This window comes from Alligator mississippiensis, chromosome 3 (assembly GCF_030867095.1).
Source record: "Alligator mississippiensis isolate rAllMis1 chromosome 3, rAllMis1, whole genome shotgun sequence".
Classification (NCBI taxonomy): domain Eukaryota; kingdom Metazoa; phylum Chordata; order Crocodylia; family Alligatoridae; genus Alligator; species Alligator mississippiensis.
Window position 1 is genome coordinate 163043278 of NC_081826.1, and position 13463 is coordinate 163056740.

The 13463-nt window shown below is 44.2% G+C and overlaps 1 protein-coding gene across 3 annotated transcripts in view; it reads right to left on the reverse strand.

The window, feature by feature from the left end:
- The window catches only part of PLPPR1 (phospholipid phosphatase related 1), a 251523-nt gene that overhangs the window by 71937 nt on the left and 166123 nt on the right, over positions 1 to 13463 (reverse strand). The window contains exon 2 of one of the 3 annotated variants that reach the window (XM_019490797.2): positions 11266 to 11437. The exons of the other annotated variants lie outside the window; for them this stretch is intronic. The gene's annotated coding sequence lies outside the window, so the exon portion shown is untranslated. The remainder of the gene's footprint in view (positions 1 to 11265; positions 11438 to 13463) is intronic. 3 annotated transcript variants of the gene reach the window in all.

Below are 13463 nucleotides of genomic sequence, written 5' to 3' on the forward strand. Positions count from 1 at the left end.
TGCCTACCACTGCGAGCTCTGTGCTGCCAACCCTACTGCAGCCGTGCAGGCAGGGGATGCGTCACCAGGTCAGTGTGGAGCTCACAGCAGCAGGCAGCTTCCTGCGTGGCTCTGCTCTTCTTTGCAATGCCAGGTTGCACACATCGGGCTGCAGAGACCCTGGGCAAGGGCAGCAAGGTGGGATCCCAAGTCCCAAATGGGCAGCGCACACCCCCACCCCATGCAGAAATCTGGGGGGCGCAGGTCCCCCCTGCCCCCCAGAAGTGCACACTGCAGTGAGGAGCAGCCCTCCTCCCCACCCAAGCCCACAACAGGCAGGCAGCAGGGGGGGAGTCAGGCTCCGTGCTCCACTCTGTTGCAGCAACCGCCATCTCCTGTCAGGGGCAGGGGGCTGTGGATCCGGGTGCCTGGCCCCATAGCTCTAGAAGCTGGGGGTCCCCTCCAGCAGGGCTGAGGGTGCAGGAGCTACAGGTGGGGGGCAAGGGACATCAGCAGGGCTGGGGGGAGGGATTGTGGCAGGGCATAAGGGGCAGGAACAGGGCTGAGGGTTGTGAGGGGAGTGAGGGGTACTAGCAGGGCCAGGGGGGCATGGAGGCCTTTCATTTTAATCATGGATTTGGGAGTTTTATCAGAGAATTTGCAATTTTTTTTTTATCAGGGAAAACCAAGATCCCTGGTAATCGGCCCTGCCCTTCCTCCCCCAAACACTGTTTGGGACATAGTTTAAAAGTTACAAGTAGACCGTCCTTCAAAATTACTGTGCATCACCATCTGCACGTGTGCGGCAATTAGGGTGTATTGGACTAATTTACTGCACTGCCAGATAATCCTGTCAGATACAAGTGGTATCCAGCAGCACAGTAAATTACTAAGCCTATAGGTACATGTAGACAGTGACACTGGGATTATTCAGTTGCATTAGCTGCACGTGTAGACGTGTCCACAGTTCACCATCTATGCCACACTGGTAGCTAAAAAAAAAATTCCCTTGATACTTTTAAATTTTGTGAGTTTGGGGTTTTTTTTCATTTTTTAAGCCCTCCCCCCACCTCAGTTCAGTAAGCCCACTGGCAGATGCTACACTTAACATGCAATTAACTGGCTAATCACGTCTCAAGTAGTTACATGGTCATACATCCATTCAATTAATAGTGCGATAAGACAGGGAATGGATGTGTGGACATGTGTCTTAAACATATTTGGTGTAATAATTTTGTGGCTGGTTCCCATTATGCTTTAAACAGAAGGTATGGCCAGCACTAATCAGTCAATCAACACTCCCAGCCACAAGAGCACACTAGTCTTGAAGAACTCCAATATGCTCCCACAGCTGGAAGTGCTAATCAGCTCATTCACACTCCCAGCCAGGGAACATGCTACGGTGACATAGCATTGGCAGGCACAAACCATGATGCCGATTCTGTGTCACCGTAGCGATGAGCTACCTCGCTATAGTGCATCACTACGGTGTTGTAGCTGGGAAAAATAGACGCGTGCTGCTGACACAGTGCGGTAATGGCTGTTACTGCGTTGTCATTTAGTACTTCCTAAAGCAAGTACTAAATGACGGCACAGTAACAACTGCGCCAGGGGGCAGGGGGAGGGAGAGGGCAGGATGGACTCAGTAGATGTACTCTCTAAGTATTTGCTATTGCACCAGCAATTTGGGGCTGTTGGGATCTGATCTCCAATCCCACAATCTTCTATGTCTGTTAGTGGTCTAAGTGTCTGCAATATTTTAAAGAAAGTAGTGCAATTAGGTGGGGGGTGAATTGAGCACCAGCTGTGGGTGGTGGCATCGAGGGCTGCCAGAATTGCCCCCTCCACCACAGTAATCTTTGCCATGGCATAGCCCTGTATTGCTCTGCCATAGGGCCCAGGCAGGCACAGCCCATACCCAGTAGTGTAACTGGGGGGCAAAGGGGCAGGTAGAATGGAGCTGACCCCAGCCTCCAGTGAACCTTCACCATGGAAGGCACAGTCCTGTGCCCAGGAGGCTATCTGGGTGGGGCAGGGGAGTGAACAGGGCACCAGGGGTGGCTCCTGGGGAGCCTGCACCATGGATCTTCTGTAGCTGTTGTGCAGCCAGCCTGTCCCCTGCTTGCTAGACCTCAGACCATGCTGCTACAGCAGTAGCCACAACACTAGCAGCTGCCACTGAAGTGCAAAGAGCAGGAACAGATAACATTGTCCCTTCCCCCAACTCCAGTGCATTGCATAATGCCCTCCTTCTCACCCACCCTGGGCACTGAAGGTGCTTGTTACACCTTTGTTTTAACGTGATAACATTTAGAAGTGGGCAGAATATTTCCACCCAAAAGATTTCATAGAAGGATCTGTAAACAATGCTGCTTAAACAGATAATCTCCATAACCACATAATTAATCCACTTCTTGACCTTTCCAAGATCCACAAGAATTTCAAACCTCTGAGAAAGTTACTATACTGGAGGGCGAAACAGCTCAACAGTTGAGATTCTGTTACTTTCTAAGAAAAGCAATATACTGTCAGGTGTTTTTTTTTCCTATCAGTGAAGACTATTAGAGTCTGGAACAGGTTTCTGTGGAACTTGAAACACTGGTTGTATATAACTTCACAAGCTAAAACACTAAATATTACGTACAGCAAGGGAACAGATAAGATTATCTAACAAACATTTCCATCTGTATATTTTAAAGTATATATTCTTAGGCTATCCAGACAATGCCCCTGGTAGAAGTTTTTCTTTAAAAAATGAAACAAAATGAGCATTTTATTTGAGCACAATTCAGCATGCGTATGGAGTATTCTTTCTGCTTTGCCTTAAGACTGAGCTTTAATAAGGCAGGTGATGTTCAAGGGAACAGGTCCAGCTCCTATCCAAACCCAAAAGAAAACAAAGAACAATCTGACCCCCAATAAAGAAAAGGATAGGAAAAAAAAACAACACTCCCAAATGAGCATCTGACAACCACAGAAGGAAAAGGCAAAATCTACCAGTGGCCTCACTATTCCAGTATAATTAATATAATATGGTGATGGGTACTAATATAAAACTCTGCTTTGCAATAATTCACATTATTGATTATCATCCCACCTTCAGCTGTATCACTCAGCCCACCATTCTTTTCCACACCTCTGGAACAGACAGTAACAGTGATGGGGGAACAGATTTGGGTGGCTTTTCAGTGCTTGCTCTGACTTGGGCTGTGCTTTTATCTGTTGTACACAAACAAAACTACTGAACAAAGGTTGTGGGTAAGAGTGGCTTCCCAGCTCTGTGGCTGCTTGCAGAGATCAGCTTCTTTGCTAACATCATTACACTGACCCTTCAAGGATCTGGTTGGGTACTATCCAAGTACATTGTTCAATTTCTTACAAAAGGTATTTCAGAATTATTTAAAATAGTAAAATTTATTTAACATATTCTGCCACCTGGCACAAGTCCCATCCCCTTTTATCTGCTGCTCTATCTTCTCCTGCCAACTGCCTAATTAGATTGTAAACTCTACAGGGTAGGGTCCATCTTTGTCTGTACTAAGGGTACCATCTTGGTCAAGGTAGTCATTACTGAAAAGCAACAACATGGTGACAATCATGACAATCAAATGGAAGTGAAAACAGTTGTAAAGCTATAATCAACTATTTATTTTTTCTTTTAATCTTCAGGGTACACAGAAAATGTGGTGGTTTGGGGAAGAGGTTAGGGGGAAGGCTGTTAAAGAAGCAGATATCATTTGGGGAACTAAAATGGAAAATATAAGGAGCTAGTTTTGTTGTGTTGGCTTAATTTAATGTTGTAGGGATGTGGTTTCTCTTTTGACTGACTTGTTACTGGTGCCTCGAACTGAGTTGAGACAGGTACCCCTTCTTGATATAAAATGCTAAATACATAAACACACGTATAAATCCCTAAGTGTTTTGGTAGTAAAACTGACTTGGGGATGGCATTTAATATACAGACAACTAGTGTAGCAGCATTTTTTTCCTTCATGTTTATTTTTACAACTTTCAAGGGAAAAAATGGCTTGAGTATTGTAAGTTAAATGAATAAAAGCAAAGTTACATAACTGAAAAGACATGCTGCAGTTTAGAAGCAATATTTTACAGGTCTTGCTGATTGAGCTCTATTAGTGTCATGGACAATTACTTAAGAGATATTAAAAACATTCTTATTAGAAAGGGTTTAGGTTGTAGCCGTGTTGGTCTAAGGATATAGGCAGACAAGGTTCCTTGGGTGAATTTGATATCTTTTATTAGACCAACCTAAATGGTTGGAGAATAGTTATTAAGCAAGCTTTCGGGTTCAAAAACCCTTCATCAGGCTAAGGAAGCTGCAGCAGTTGGTGTGTGCTCTTGATTAGAAAAACACCCACTGAACAGGTGAATTATCCAAGGTATCTATCTATCTATAATATAGCTCCTATTATAATAGTAATTGAGCGCCTTGCTACCTTCAACATATCTACTCTCACTACAACTTTTAGCAGCAGGGAATTGCTACTATTCTCATTTTACAGAGGCACAGACAGGCTGACTTTCCTAAGTGAAAAGCTACAGTATTGCCAACCCCACCATATCAAAAGACAGACAAACGCTTAAAAATCATGAGATTCGGTATGTAAATCATGAGATGCTATTTTTGAAGTATGAACCAACCATTTATAAATCCCATTAGCGTCTTATTTAACTTCTAATAGGTTAGTAATATAGTTATACACAAGCTAGATTACTACAACTGATAATGCTTTAGAAAAAAGATTAAAAATTTCTACTTGTTGTTACGATAGAGGTGATATCTGCTGGTCTCTTGTGCGTTTACTACTTTCCAGACACAGACAGCACCCAGCAGCTAAGTCTGTGGAGGGGATGGGGTAGGGACAGAGGGAACGGGAGGTGGAGGAATAGACTGAGGCCCCCACGGTGAGGGAGGCAGCAGGGCAGGGCAGGAGCTGGGGTGAACAGGGCAGCTTGTGCAAAAGAGCCCTCGGCAGCTTGTCCAGGGGGGGTTGCACAGCTCCTCTGAGTTGTGTGCACCCCTGGTGAAAGCATGGGGGGCATGTGTCCCCCAGATTTGTGTGCATGGCAGAGGTGGGCTGCCCATTGTGGGCTGGGGCTCTGTGCCCTGCTGCCTTTTCCCCAGGAGCCACACACTGGCTACACTGCATATCCCCTGTCCGCCTGGTGGCAGGAGGCACAATATGGTGTTGTGCAGCTCCTTGAGGCAAAGGCAGCATGGTGCAGGGCCCCAGCCTGTGGCAGGGAGCCTGCCTCTGCCCTGCACACAAACCCAGGGGGCATTTGCCCGCCCATGCCTCTCCCAGGGGTGGGTGCAGCGGCAGGGAGCAAAGCCTCTCCCCTCCCCCCATGCCTCTGGACAAGGCACCTGTGGCTCTGTCACATGACCTGCCCCATTCACCCCAGCCCCTGCTCCTCTCCCTCCCACACCATGGGGGGCCGTGATATGTCCCCTTGCCCCTTCCCTTCCACAGACTTACCTGCTGGGTGCTGCTCTACACATGCCAGAAGAAAAAATCCTGAGATTTAAGAGTTCTATCGTGAGATCATGAGTCAGATTTAATTTTACTTAGAAATCATGACTCTTGTGATAATTTTGTGAGAGTGGGCATTACTGAGTCTATGGCAGCTTGGACTTATTTCTTTTCTGTCCAATTTTTTTTTATTTAGCTCAATAATCTTCAAAATGGTCCAAGTCCATCATATGCATCTAGGTTGCTATCATGCAAATATTTAATTGCGTGTTTAAACTTAATGAGCCATGTGCCCACAAAACTACTTTGAAGACTTCCACTCCTTAGGACTTCTATTCCTATTTAAAAACACAGGCTTAAGTACATCCATGTTCAGGAAAATACTCCAGGGTATGCCTAGTACAGGTGTAAGTGCCCTTCTGAATATGGCTGCTTTCCTGAGCAGGCATACATATACAATCCCACTGAATTCAGTATTGATAGTAATAGTTAATCACATGTGGAAGCCTTTATTACTAGCACATGGAAGCTTTTGTCATGGTTATTACACATCTGACTGGTGATTTTATTTGGATCCTGTGGATTGTTCACTTCTGGGGAGGGAGGGGAGGGGAGATCAAGATACGGTGAGGGGATTATTTTCACAGGCACAAACGGGCCTAGGATCCCCAACTCCCCTTATAATATCTCCTCCTAATATAACATTTTTTTCCCATTAATGCTGTATGAACTTTCTGTCCTGCACCTTCCCTGCCCCCAACTGTCATGCTCCAATTGCAACTTATTTGGTGTTAAATTTAACAGCAGCAACACAACACCCTGACTAGGAACAGACATTCAAAAAGCCCAAGCCTGAATTACACTAACCTGCAAAGGTTGAATCAACCTGGCTAGGCTGAACCAGTTTGTAACCAGACAGACATCATCTCTGGACTGAGGAAATGAAGGCATATTCCTGCAGTGGCTCAGGCTAGAAGTCAGGGCGCGCTAGAGCAGCCCTCCCTTCCCCTCTACAGTACTAAGCTGAGTGGAGCGTGGCCAGGCCCCAACAGGACATTCTTATTAGAAAGGTCTACCTGCATCATCCCAGGGTTTTCCCTGCTGGCTGTTCAGGGGGAGAGGGGGTGTAGTGCATGCATCTGTTGATGATATGGAGCTTTTCAATCTCCCTCCCAGCTTCTTTATACTGTCTGTAGCAAACTGATAGGCAAGCAAGCCAGCAGGGGGCTGATATCCGTGTTTATCACCCCATTAGCAAAACAATAGCCTCGCTCCATTAGTTCAAACTCTTCTTAAGCGGTTTACCAGCTGACCTGTTGATTAGCTCCAAAAACCCCTGAGCAGTCACTTTTCTGTCTGCCTGCCCCAGTGAAATTTGAGATGCACATACACACAGATACCCCTTGGCATTAGCTTGCATACCACATGCGTAGGGTCCGTGAGGCTGGGGTCTGTGCTGTGGGAGATGAGAGGGAGGGAGTGGGGATGCCCTGCTTGAGCAGCGAGGTCTGGGAGGTAGGGCAAGGGGAAGCCAGGCAGACCCTGCTGTGCCTGCAAAGTCTCTGCCAGAGCTCCAGCCAGGGAGCAGAGGGGAGGGGCCAGCTGGGGGAGTCTGGTTTAATCTTAAACCAGCAAGGGGTCTGGGACAGACATTGCATAAACCAGTTTGACCCAAATCAGTTAAGTCTGATACTGCCTTCAACCAGGTTTATCTCAAACTGGTTTCAGACATTTTCAAACTGATTTATGTGCACTAAACATCTGTTCTGTTACATGTTTAAACCAGTTTCTGAACATTTAAGCCAGTTTATGTGTAATGTCTGTCCCTAGCCCATGAAACCAGTATTACTAAATCCCAAGAGTCAATCTCTCCTCAAATTATGGATTATCTCAAAAATCAGGAGACATTTTTTAAAAAGCTCTTTTTTAGTCTTTTTTAGATCCTCCTGCTTAACTGTGTATGTGTGTGTTTGTGTGTGTGGCACTTCTACAACCCAAATAATGGCATAGAAGAATCACATCTTTTCTATGTTCAAAAGGAACTAAATGAATAGTGCTGCCTGATATATTTATTATCATGAAGCTGAAACAGCTCTCTGAGTTGTTGCTGTACTTACTAGTTTCTAGCTGGCTTATTTTCTTAGCATGTGTTTCAGTTGAATCATCTATAATTTCTTGCCCAGAAAAGCACTTTCTTATCACCATGGTTTTGATTCTTTGAACTGAACAGTTGGGTAACTAAGGCAGGGAAGGGAGGGAGGACTGACCAGGGTAGCAGGTCTGGGTACTGCTTCTTTTGGGGGTGGGGCAGGGGGTTGGGAGGGGGCACAAAAATAAGCATGAATGCAGAGGCAGCTGGATGCACTGCTGTGATCAGCACTGCAGCAATCAGCACTGCAGCAGCCAGCACTGCCTTAGGCATTGTGCATGGCTGCCTAGGGTGCAGAGCTTCCTAGCCATGCCGCTGGAACTGCATATTTGGATTTATGACTTAGTCCACTTTGTACTCACATGAACGTTTGGTGCATGATGGTGCATGTTTGGATTCTACCAGCCCCTCTGAATACATGTTCTTGACCACTTCAGTTTTTTCAAAGCCAGAAAAAATGTCATGTTCATTGGCCTGAGTAGTAATTCCCATGATCTCCCACCAGAGGTGCATGTAGAAGCAGGGATATCCTGTGATCCTTCGCTGCAGAAAATACCATAGAATAGGGGTAGACAATGTTTTTGGCTGGAGTGCCAAAAAAGCCATAATGTCTACCTTGTAAGGTGCCAGACTGCCAGCATGCCAGAAAAACAAAATGGGGGTGGGGAGTACATGGCAGGACACACTGCATATTAATATGGTTAATAATCATAAATGTTGCTTTTCTTTTACAGTGAATACCAGGTTTGCTAAAAATTCTAAACCTGGTGACAACAATTAAAAATAACACCCCCTGGATCCTGTGTGAGGCACTAAGACTTCTTTTGTAGTAAAGGGGGAATTAGGCAACTCAAAAATGGGACCTAAAACATCCTTCGTGCTGAGAAGGGAACCTCTTAAAGTGTGCCCATGGATTAGGGAAAAAAATATAATGTAGATCAGAGTGAATCTAAACCCTAGGGGCAGGCCTGCTGAAAAGTCATGGGAGGAAATGTATACCCAGTCCTTTTTGCAGGAACTAGAACCCCCTTCCAGGCAAGTGTCCCTATAATTATAATGACTACAGGAGCACTGAGATACTGTATCTTTTTACTATTTGACTTTTGCCCAGTTTATTGTTTCTGAATCCTGATTCAACTTGGGCATGAGACAGACAGACTGCGTCTATGTCAAGACTGAGATGCTTCTGGGAATGCAGAAAAGCAAACTTCAGGTACCTGAGAAAAACTTGAATGTAAAAAAATGAGGCTCTGACTGAACTTAACTGCCTCTAGGATTAGATGACAGCTGAGCAGATGTTTCCAAGATTGTCTAAAATTCTGTTTCTGTTTCCCCATTAAGCATCTAAAAAGTAACCTGGCCCTTCACATTTGAATGAATTAATCATAAAATACCTAGGAAGTGTACCAGCACTTCATTCAACCAACAAATAGTTTTGCTAATGTTCACATACTTTCAACTTTTCTCCTAACTCTGATGTCCATATACATTCGAGTTGTCCTGTAGCTCCAAACACGGATCATCACCCTGAAGGCTTATCCCAACTGGAATGGCTGATCCTGATAAGCACAGCCAGTTTTCACCAGCATGGTAGTGTCCTGAATAAATGTTTTATAACTAGAAAACAAAATAAAAGAATGATTTTGATGAGCCCAACCCTACTGAAGCCCCATGGAAATCAATGAGAGCTTAGCCATTGGCTTTATTGGAACAAAAAGGACATTTCAAGTGTCCCGCAAGACTTTTCTGGAACACTATGAAAAACTAGGACCGAGACTGTAATTGTAATTAATTTCATTGCAACACAAACCCACTGCCACCTGGGGGTTTAGGATCTGGTAACATCAACTTCTGCTCTAAGGTATGGTTCATCAGTTGCAAATGGCAGGGAAGGAAAAAGACTTGACTATACAGTATTAGATCACAAAACGACTGTGATGTAGCTAGGATGCAAGCCAATGCAATCCTAGGATAGCATCAGCTGAGGATGCCATGTACAAGGTACTGGTGGGACCTTATTTAGGATACAGTACAAATCTGGTCATGACTTTGAGAAAAGGGAATTCTAACTGGACTAGGTGCTGAGAAAGGGCACTAGGATGTGATCAGTGGGCCTATTTTAAAAGAGAAAATGACAAGAGCTGTGTTTGTTTGATCTATAACAGAAGGTAAGAAATACATGATGGCTTCCTACAAATATATTAGTGAGTAAATGCCAGGAGGAGAGACGATGTACCTCAAATGAAAAATAAGTGGCACAAAAACAAGTGGGTATAAGTGGACCATGAATAAATTTAAGGTGGAAATTAGAAGAAGGTTCCTAAATATCAAAGAACTGAGATTTTGTAACAATCTCAGAATTGGGGTAGTGGAAACAGCCTAACTAATTGTATGATGGAGTTTAATCATGTAGTTGCCTGTGAAAGGGGACCAGACTTCTTGATGACTAAGAAGATCCCTTCAAGTCCTATATCCTCATGGGTAGACCTAGGATTTTGAAAAGCGGGGTGCAGAAGGCATGCACATACCACATACAACATTACATATAACACAACACATATTTTTCTCCAGTTAAAGACTAGAAGTTCTAGTAATATGCAAGGGGGCTAGTGCTATGTTATAAAGTTTAAGATCAAACCAAAATAAAATATAATTAATGGAATGTTCACTAAATTGCTAGATAATGTATTAAGTTTAAAAAAACACAATAAACTGGACAAAAAGTCAAATAGTAAAAAGATATAGTATCTCAGTGCTCCTGTAGTCATTATAGTTAAATGCATGTCTCTTATTCAGGTTCACAAAACAATCTAGCCTTCTTGAATATTTGGACAGTGCCTCCAATACTTCAATCAGTGATGGCTATATCTGAGTTAATATTACCACACCCGTGTTAAGGGGTTTTTAACTAGAGATAAAACAGTTTGCAGGGCTGTGAAATAGAGGAGACATTATCAGGAATGGCCAACAGACAGCAAAACTGCAGAAGAAAGGATAATTTGAATAGCAAAACGTAATGATCATTAAATAGAAAGGCATTAACGCAGGTCAAGCAGAGATAAATTAGCAGGAATCAGGGAGATGATAACAAGCCATGAAGTAGCAGCACTGCCTGAATAAAAATGACGCTGCCCTTCCCAGACAGTTGGTTTTAAAGTTTGTGGGGCAGGAGTCAAAGATGGGGGAGAGAGGGACAGGGAGGGGCTGAAATTGCACCAATGCAGCCCTTTTGATCTGCCCCTGTCCATCCTATGTTTCCAGCTTCATGGTGGTCACCACACTGCAATGAGGGCCATCTGGAATTGAGCTTCTACAAAAAGAGCCCTCCACCTTGTGCCCGCAGAAAACCTGACTCTACAGCTCTTAGCCATGGACCATCCAAGATGGCCCATGGAAGGTAATGGCATGCATTAAATGAAACAATTAATTACTGTATTTATTAACTTAACTAACCAGTATTGCTGCATTTCCATAGTTATTTTTCTCTCACACTACAGCTTGCTGTGACTTACGTGAACCTTAGCAACAATTTAAATTAATAGTGTTTGTAGAACCACCTCTAAGGAGATTTTGCCATAAGCAATAGGTGTTTGTGTGCCTTTCTTGTCACCAGTAAATGTAGTAGAAGCATTGCATCTCATTTACCAATGGCTGTAGACTCAGACCTCATGTGATCTGCCTTGAAGCTGGTGAACGTTCTGTGCCCTGTATTTTGTAGAAGGTCAGACTAGATGAGCCGAGGTTTCCATTTGTCCCGAAAAATTCTGAGTCTCGATCTACCTTTGTAAGCAGAGCTTGAATTTCAAGATCTTGGAGGCTGGACAGTGATAAGGAATATTTAAAAAAAGAGAAAGGTTATGGATAATGAGGATAATTGAGAAGACAGGTTAATTGCATATCCATTTGTTCCAGACAGTCCAACAGCTCAAAGGTCTGTTCTCCCACTGAGGTGTGAGGGAAGTAACTACATCGCTCCCATTAACCTTAATGGGAGTTAGCAGTATGGATCCTTGGGGATCAACAAGAAATTAGTCTCCTAGAGCAGTTTGTAGAACATCTGTTCTATTTCATTTTTTTCACAAATGCCGTGCTCTGAAAGATTGGTTCACCCTGAAAGGTCTATCAAGTACACAGAAAACAGGGAGGACATATAAACAGCAGGAGCCAAAGCTTGCCGGTCTCATTTTTGCACATGTCTACTGAAGTCAGCAGAAGTTCTTCGGGAGTAAGGCAAGAAGGATTTGGCTCACTTTGTATAGAAAAGGGCTTGGATTCAGCAAATAGTCTCTCTCATAGGTGAAAAATGTTCTGCAGTGAAGCCTAGGCACTAATGGTAGGGAGCCAGAAGCTGGTTTAATATGAATGAATAATTCATATTAAAGAGGGGAGGGGGAAAAAATTCTGGGTCAGATTCCCATGAATTAATGAAACGCCTCCAAGTGAATGGCCTGCATATATAAAAGAATATATATTTTTACTTTGTGTCAAAACAAACATAAAAGCATTTTTTTCTCTTTTCTTATTAAAGTTGTGTCACATCCCTGCTCAAGAGTGCTTTCTGTCCCTGCAGCTGATGGACCTGATTTTGTAACCTGATGCTTAAGATGGAATTCGTTAAGCAACATTAGTGCACACAGCTCATGATCCATTCTGAAAGCATTCATTTTAAGCAAATGGCTTTGCCATAAGAAATTTCATCTTTAATCAGTGCCATGACAGAAGTTAGAAAGTAAAACAGATGCAAAAAGGCATTATTAACACTGGCACTCCTTTGAAGCTGAGGCTAGGTAAGACTCAAGAGAGGTCTCTGGGGAGCTCCCTATGAGTCCATTCCAAGAACTAATTGTATTATTTTACCATGTTAATAATTAAAAGTGGGAATTAAAGTGAGTGCCTTCTCAAAGCATGCAGGGAGAGGAGGTTTCCAAGGCTAAAGAAAAATATTAAAGCATCTCAAAATGCTGACGCAACCATGAAATAAAATGAAAAAGGTTGGCTTCTCATGGAGATTAATGCTAGTTCCATTTGATACACTCTGTCAGTGTAAAAGGGGCCTTAAAGAATTTAAATACAGTCTACATCCACTTTATGCTGCAGGAGCAATGTAAAATTATCTTGGGAATTATCTACTTCAGGACTATCCAACTGGTGGCCCATGAGTGGTTGAACTGCAGCTCACAGGGCTTGTCAGCATGGCTCCCCCTTCCTCATGGCTAAATTTGGAGTCATCTGTCACACCACTAGCATCTAAAGCTGACATTAGAGGAAAAGTGGTGGTAAGCGACAGCAGTTACTCACTGGGCTCTGGGGCCAGCCATTTCAGCGGCTCTGGCAGCTGCACCAATGTCACTGTCCCGGTGCCTGTCCCAACCCCTGCTAAATATGGTCTGTCCAGCCCACAAGAAACCATGCAGCCCAAATCCTGCCCATGAGGCCAAATGAGTTGGTCAAACCTGATATACCTAAGGAAGTTGTACTGCTTTAACTATAGACCCACAGGACGCGTCCAGAGGAGCATGACACGTCCACAGCACCACGTACCACAGGTTCAGTTGTTCTCCGTGCTGCAAGGGAGGAGTGCACAGGCTTTTTCTGACCCTTGGATATCCAGGGGTCAAAAAAAAACCTGTGGAGAAAAAAGGTGGAGCAGCACACACACAAGCAGCGCATGCCGCTCAAAAGTGAGTTGGGCTGCCCAGAGGTGCACTGTAGCTGCCGGCCAGGTTCCAGAATCGCTGCTGTTGCAACCCTGGGAAGCTCCCAGGACCCCAGGTAAGGCTGCTGGGGCCAACCACTAGTTGCCCCCAGGGAAACAAATGTCCACACCACGTGTGGATACGGCC